The sequence below is a fragment of the Sardina pilchardus genome, chromosome 6 (genome assembly GCF_963854185.1).
Source record: "Sardina pilchardus chromosome 6, fSarPil1.1, whole genome shotgun sequence".
NCBI classification, from domain to species: Eukaryota; Metazoa; Chordata; class Actinopteri; order Clupeiformes; family Clupeidae; genus Sardina; species Sardina pilchardus.
In genome coordinates this window covers 35,317,221-35,325,635 of record NC_084999.1, presented here as the reverse complement: position 1 = coordinate 35,325,635, position 8,415 = coordinate 35,317,221, and positions in this window count along the sequence as shown.

Here is an 8,415-nt window from a genome sequence, read left to right as displayed (position 1 = left end):
TAAAAGTCCTCACTAGCAAGTTAGCTAGTTAGCATGGTTACGAAGTTAGCATTTTTAGCATAACTGCAAAAAATCATCAACTAAGTTAGCTAATCAACCTGGTTAGCATTGTTAGCAAATTTAGCATTGTTAGCATAGTTAGCATTTTTAGCATTACTGCTAGAAATCATCGGTTAAGTTAGCTAATCAACCTGGTTAGCATTGTAAGTAAAGTTAGCATTGCTAACATAATTAGCATTTTTAGCGTAACTGCTAGAAATCATTAGCTAAGTTAGCTAATCAACATTTTAACATGAATAGAAATCATTAGTTAAGTTAGAACTGGAATGTTTAATCTTTAAACTGTCTACCTTCACACTATCAACTCTCTGTAAACTATGCAACCACCATGTTTACCCTAGCTACACCTTAGTAACCATATCTACATTATCTATCTATTTTTGCATTTTCATGCACTGGTAATTCCTTGGAATTGCATTTCTAGTTCTTCTTCTAACGCACGCAATTCAGCTTCAACCGCTTAACGTAGAAACTCCATTCAAATTTTGTCACGTAGGTCTTACTTACGCGATGTGGGCTTTGTATTTTTCAACTTTGTAACTTTTATACTTTTTAAACTATGAATTAAAAAACGATTTCCCCATAGATTTAACATTCAGCTATTTCCCCATAGACTTAACATTGCTCATTATGACATCACGGCAGCAATTAGAATCTTACGCCAGGTGGCCGGCCACCTGGGCACCAACTGTCAGTTTCTCAGGCTTTAAGCATACAGTCTCTTAGAAGACTACATATCCTGTTAACTGTTTCCTCTGTCCACAACTGTTTCAAAATAAAAGTCCTCACTGCAATAATACACTATTAAATCATTTAACCATTGAAACTACTCAACTATTGAACTGTTCAACCATTCCAACGGTCAGTTATCATCCACTATGCCTCCAGTCAACTACATGAAACCTCCATGTACCTAGCAACCAACATAGCAACCATTAAAATTAAGTGTTTATGACCGTTTCCATAGCAACCAACATGATTATACTGCAGTAACTTCTTGTTTCCTGATAGTGGCCACCATGGATACCCTAGCAATAAATGTTTCAAAATAAAAGTCCTCACTAGCAAGTTAGCTAGTTAGCATGGTTAGCATAGTTAACATTGTTAGCATAGTTAGCATGTTTAGCATAACTGCAAAAAAACATCTAACTAAGTTAGCTAATCAACCTGGTTAGCATTGTTAGCAATTTTAGCATCGTTAGCATAGTTAGCATTTTTAACATTATTGCTAGAAATCATCAGTTAAGTTAGCTAATCAACCTGGTTAGCATTGTTAGTTTAAGTTAGCATTGTTACCATAGTTAGCATTGCTAGCATAGTTAGCATTTTTAGCATAACTGCTAGAAATCATTAGCTAAGTTAGCTAATCAACCTGGTTAACACTGTGAGCATAGTTAGCATAGTTAACATTTTTACCATTACTGCATGAAAGCTAAGTTAACCAATCAACCTGGTTATCATTGTTACCATAGTTAACATTTTAACATGAATAGAAATCATTAGTTAAGTTAGAACTGGAATGTTTCATCTTTAAACTGTCTACCTTCACACTATCAACTCTCTGTAAACTATGCAACCACCATGTTTACCCTAGCTACACCTTAGTAACCATATCTACATTATCTATCTATTTTTGCATTTTCATGCACTGGTAATTCCTTGGAATTGCATTTCTAGTTATTATCGGGATAATTATTCTTCTTCCGACCAATAATAACACTAAAACCACTGAACCGTTTGACGTCATTCAAACACTCCTACAAAGTTCTTGTAACGGAGATTAGTCCAATATATTTTTCACTTTTTTGAACTTTATACTTGTAGAGATATTTACGATAAAAGATTTTAAAATTCCCATAGAGTTAACGTTGAGACGCGTTGGCGGCAAAGATTCATTGTTACGTCAGTGCTCAGCTGTCAGTAATCAAGGATCTGGTGACTCTTAACGTTGAAGTAGCCTATGCCTAATATCACAGCTGCGCTAAACCTGAATGTTATCGGCTTGTCCTAGGCTAACCGGTTAGCTCTGGGTAACGTTATAGCCTACTGTATTTAGCTAACGACAATCAGTACGCCAGTTGCACGTTTAAGCATTCTTCTGTCGTTTCTACAGAAGGCTACAAGCTCATTTCTAATAGCTTACATCTGTGAAAACATTAACACTAGAAGCAATCTGACGCTGAAATACAGTCCACCACTGCCGTGAAACCTGAACGTCTAGGTGGCATTGCAACCATTGGAAATGTAAACTATCTGTCACACATAGACTAAACCTACACGATGGACCGCGCAAGTCCACACTCCCCTCTAGTTTACGGTTCGTAATACCCTGTTGGGGTAGACTACCGTGCCGCGCCTCATGTCAATCTTTAAATCCACAAAGCTTGCAGCCAGTTAACGTTGATTGTAATTTGTAGCTCAAAATGCAATCTTGCCAATTCTCCAGCGATACCAACAAAGTCTCACGGGCGTCTGTCAAGCTTTTATGATCACAGCCACTTAGGCTATCTCTATAACGAACATAGCTAAACGTAAGGACAACGAATTCTTACCTTATGGTCAAGTTATCCACAGTAGGTCCACTTATTTCCGTCATGCATTCGTCTGGATATGAGCTAATGTAAAGCTTGCCATATTCTTCAAGTTCTATCACACAGCAGGTCTGACTAAATTAAAAGTTCCAGAAACACTTTGTAGGCTTAGGCTTTACCCTTACAAACCGTAGCCGAATCAGCATTTTCTGGCATCCATCTACAACAATAATGTTTTAATAGCTCAAAATAACGTTTAGCCTAATTCTCGTCGCAAATCAAAATTCCAGCTCTAGCGGTTTTGTAGGCTACACGCAGCCTACAATTTAACACTCTCACTAACGTTAACGTTGTTGATATTTCCTTAATCTCCCAGTAAAGTGACCAGTCTAACAATTTGGCTCAGTAGCCTAATCTTGATGAGATTGATTCAATCTTTACTATTTCTTACGACAAATTCAATAGTGTTTGGTGGAACACTTTGGTGCATAGCCTATTTAACTTGAACATTGAAACTGCACATAGGTGAACTTCAGTAGGCTACTAAACAAAGTGTCAGCGCTTGCAACTCTTGTTTGAACTTGGCAACTTAATTTCAGTCCTTTAGTGTCATCTATTGTCTTTTTAATTAATACAATGCTTACACAGCAACCTGTTTGCATTTACATGCAATGGTAATTCCTTCCATGGAATTACATTTTCTAGTTATTATGGGGGTTATTCTTCTTCCGACCAAAATCAACGGTTTTTGACGCTAAAACCACTTAACCGTTTGACGTCATTCAAGCACTCATACAAAGGTCTTGTAACGGAGATTTGACGAATGTATTTTTCACAGTTGTGAACTTTATACTTTTTAAGATATTTACGATAAAAGAATTAAAAACTCTCATAGAGTTAACATTGAGAAGCTTTGGCGGCAACGAAGCCTCTGTTACGTCAGTGCTCAGCTGTTCGTAATCAAGGATCCACCACTGCGCTAATAAACCAGGCTGCTGAACCTGAATGTTATGTCTACTCATTAAGCTGTACTGCTGTAACCCAGGACGTTATCGTCTTGTCTCCTGTTAGGCTAGCTGCTACTCCTTAGATTTGTTTATATCATTACAGTAACCGGTTTGCTCTCGGTAACGTTATCAACAGCTAAAGACAATCTAACCTAACGTCAACGTAAATGTAACACTGTATGTAGCTAACGGCAACCAAACTTGCTCCAGGCTAGGTTTAACGTCGGGTAGGCTGCAAGGCCAACAGGGCTTACACAAGGGCTTTTAGCCATCTCACAGAGCAGCCTACACGACACCGATCTTCACCAGAGACACTTATTTGTCTTCACCCAGCGTTTTAAGTGAAGTCCAACCTGATAGACATTTAGGTTCAAGCCTACTCACAGTCGTTTCTAGCACAAACTGCATTGCTATCATTTCACGTTTGTTTGTTAGCAAGCTAGCTGCTAGTCGTTTCAGCTTGGGGACTTGCCAGCCAGGCAATCATTTAAAGCTTTCGGTATCATTCACAAATTAAAAACCTTTGTTAACAGCTTATTGTACATTCCTATTAGGACAATCACACACCTGGAGACACTTCGAAGAACATACTAGCTCATCCTGTAATATAGCCTACATAACATATCCTACTGTAAGCTAACGTTACATTTGCTAGATATCCTACCTGTTGCTGAATCATCGTTGATTGGCGTTATTTGAGATTGTAGGTATTCCAATTCCTATTCTGTATTCCAATGGTGTCTGAGTCTATAGCCTATGGCCTACTTTTAACCTGCATTAGTGTAGATATGAAGGCTATAGCTATCCTACCAGTCGTTTCACTGTAGGCTACTAAGTGTCAGCTCTTGCAACTCGTTTGAAGTTGGCAACTTCATGTCAGTCTTTTACATTCTAATAAATGAAGATTTATTTTCCATAATAGCCTATATCCACAATTTTGATGCATTTTCATAAATCACTTTTTAAATGTGACTTTTCAGTGGAATTGTTTGGGTTATTGTTATTTATCTATTCTTCTGTGTAGCCTAGTTGTCTTTTTAACTATAGGCCTAATACAATGTTTTACACAGTCAGCAACCTTTTTGCATTTACATGCAATGGTAATTCCTTCAATGGAACCCAGCTAACACGGTTACGTGGCGGTTACGTGGCGGTTACGTAACTTCATGACCAAACATACGTTGCCGGCACGTAAGTTCTGACGTTGCCGGTACGTGCGGGTGAAAGTCCCGGTTACGTTGCCGCAAGGTATATTGGCAACGTTGCCTGTAGGTAACCTCCACGTAACCGCCACGTTGCGGCAACCAGAAGACATACTGGCGACGTTGCGGCAACCTTCTTGAGAAAGGTTGCCATGACGTCGCCAGCACGTTAGGGCGGATCTGCATGTGCAGTCCTCATTTGCCCTTAGATATCTATAGAATTCACAAAATCTAGTTGTCTGAAATAGACAATATACAAGCCACATTTACATTTTACCTGAATTTTGACTGGTGGCTGTTGCCACCCATATGAAAAAATACATAGTTTATCACAGTAAATACATAGTATACCATATGTTTTTTGAACTTTACTATAGTAATTTTACTATAGTAAACTATACTACAGAAAATTGCAGTTTTACTTTTTACTGTGGTATTATTACTATAGTATACAACAATGTACTGTAGTGTATTGTTTTACTTTACCTGGTGGATAGTAAACCGTATTACTACTAGTTGTCATTTTAAACAATGTTGTAATTCACCGCATTTAAATTAAGCCTACAACCACTTACCATTTCTATGCACTAAAATACAAAAGAATAAGAATGATTAATTCATTGAACAGATTATTTATTGATTTTGACGTTTGCCAGCATTATTTAAATTTCTGCCGTATGAATGCTTCAATGTTCATGTCAGTTAGTTGGTGGATCTTTCCCTGGCGCGGGCCTTGATGTTGCTGTTGGTGGATCTTGCCCTGGCGCGGGCCTTGATGTTGCTGTTGGTGGATCTTGCCCTGGCGCGCTCCTTGATGTTGTTGCTGTTGGTTGGCCTAGGTGTGGCCTTGCTGTTGATAATCTTGGTGCACGAAGAAATTCCTTCATCCACTCCAAAACCTCTGGCAGCACTGGGCAAAGACAACACGCAAAACAAGTTAGCCAACATGGAAAACAAATGAACAACAAAAAAGAGTGATGGTTGTGAAAAACTTATTTTCCTACAAAAGCATTTCAGAAATTCTCAGAATTAGTATTCAAGATTTTAAGACTGTAAATACACAGTAGTATGCTTGGTCACAACGCCCTAGATCTGCTCAAGATGGTTTCTGCTGCATAGAAATACAAATTAATGCTGAAAATTGTTGCCAGTTTGAACTTTCCTGAACTTGGTCATCACATTTCAATGTTGCTATTTTGTTCTTGAGTGAGTCATTTTCTTTCTGCAGGCTATAATAGTCTTCTCGCAACTGTAAGTAGAACATAAAAGAAATCTAGTGAATCTCACCTCATTCCATGTTTCGTCAGCTTCATTCAACTGAGATGATCCTACAACAGACAGAAGATGTAGACAAGGGTTAAAAGGTTACATCATGACTACATGTAGAACATATATAAATAGACAGAGATACTTTATTGATCCTGAAGGAAATTAAAGATATGACACATTGCACCATCACAATCTGAATACCTTAATTTTGAAGCTCAGTCAACGCATTTAGTGCTGTGTTCTTTCTCTTGTTCTTCTTACCACTTGTGGCTTGACTCAACTGAGGATGCTGTAAACCAGAATAAAGTTAAATTTTTCAAAGAATGCAGAAACAATAAAATCCAAGACAGTTAATTCACCCCATAATCATCCATTTAGCCATAAGTGACTAGGCTTGTAGATTGTCCTAAAACAGCATAACATTTTGTGTCTTTAATAATGTAATGATTAAATTCAATTCAATTTTAATTGAACAGCGTGCATAACAAAAGCAATGTCTCAATGCGCCTTACAGCAAGGAGCACCCAAGAGCACCAGGGGCAAGGAAAAAGGTTCCTGATAGGAAGAAACCTTAGGCAGTTCCACAACTCAAGGGACTAACCCTCACGCAGTAAAAGTCAAAACAGTAGCTAGGGTAGGCTACAGGATGTCCATATAAGATAGTGTTAGTGATAGTAATAGTGATAGATAAGCGCTTTGGGTTGTACTTGTGCACGCTAAAATGTGCTATACAAAGAAACATTACTTACTATAGTGATGGTAGGATAGAGTGATGCAGGATAATAAGATAGTGATAGTGATAGAGTGATGCAGATAGCGCTTAAGTGAGGTGGGGTGGGTCATATAGCAACTTAGGCACTTTTAGCCCTTCCGCCCCCCACCCCTTGGCTGAAACCAAACACTAATTTCATTGCATTTTTTTTTTTTTACATCGAGTGTCAAATAAAACTTCGTTGACTCCTTCACTCTTTAATGCAGTGGTTCTTAACTGGTTTGGCCAAGGGACCCACAATTCCCTATGTTTACTAGGTCGCGACCCACTTTTTAAAATATATAAAGAACATATTTTATTTCTCAAAATATATTACAATCGACAAAATACAAACATTTAGATTTACAAAACAAACATTTCAGCATTTAGATCCATTTAGATTTGACATCACACTGTAACTGGATGTGAACACAGCAAATAACACGAGGGGCCTATAGGCCAGGTTTACAATGAAAAGACCAGAGTACAATGTGCAAATTAGACCTATATGCGTTTTAGGAGCATTAATGAGAGAACTGGATATGTTTTTTTAGATCTGATCAGAGACTCGAGCCCCGTTCTCACATTCACTGGTATTTTAAAAAACTGAGACTTTTCCCTTCGTTTCTGCCTTCCGTGTAGCCTACACACAAACGGCGGTTTCGCCTCTGAATTCTTTCTGAAAACTCAGACAAAAGTGGAGATTCGTGGACTCGTTTCGCGTATGAATGTGAACTGAGAAAAACTAAATAGGCTACTTGCGTCTGCGCAAAAAGTGTGGCCAATGTTTACATTTTCATTTGGCTTTGGTGATCATGGATGCATTCCGAGTAGCAGTTGCAAAATATAATCTAATGTTGGTGCCAACCCTTTTCGTTTTTTGCATTTGCAAATACAGTTGAAATGAAACAAGGAAGTGATTCGTTGATGTTATTGATATTTTCGGGATTCTGATTAGCTAACGTCGGCTCAAACTTCTTGTTACACCACTAAGATTTGCCATGCTCTTGGCGGCATGAACACGGGTGTCAACGAAAACTTTTCTGAAAACTGACAAGTGTGCACGATGTTAAAATGTTGAAAACGGAGGAAATATTCGTTTATCAACTTGTAGCCTTGTCCATGGTAGCATATCTCCGTGGCTGGGGTCAACCTTAAGTGGTTGCATGAAAAAATATACATAGCCTATATTTTTTACAACATCACTTCGCGACCCACCCAGGACACCTCCGCGACCCACTTTTGGGTCGCGACCCACCAGTTAAGAAACACTGCTTTAATGTATGGCACTTGAGAGTACATTTGAGAACCCCTCCCCCCCTACACACACACACACACACACACACACACACACACACACACACACACACACACACACACACACACACACACACACACACACACACACACACACACACACACACACACACACACACACACACACACGATACGTTGTTGTGAGAAAGTTAGGTCTACCTATTCTGCGATTCTTACCGGCGGTAGCTCTACGTCTGAGTACAAGCGCTAGTAGTTTTCATCCTCTTTCCCTTTCCCTCCGGACTCGACAGGAGCTCTCCGCGAGGATAACGAGTCAT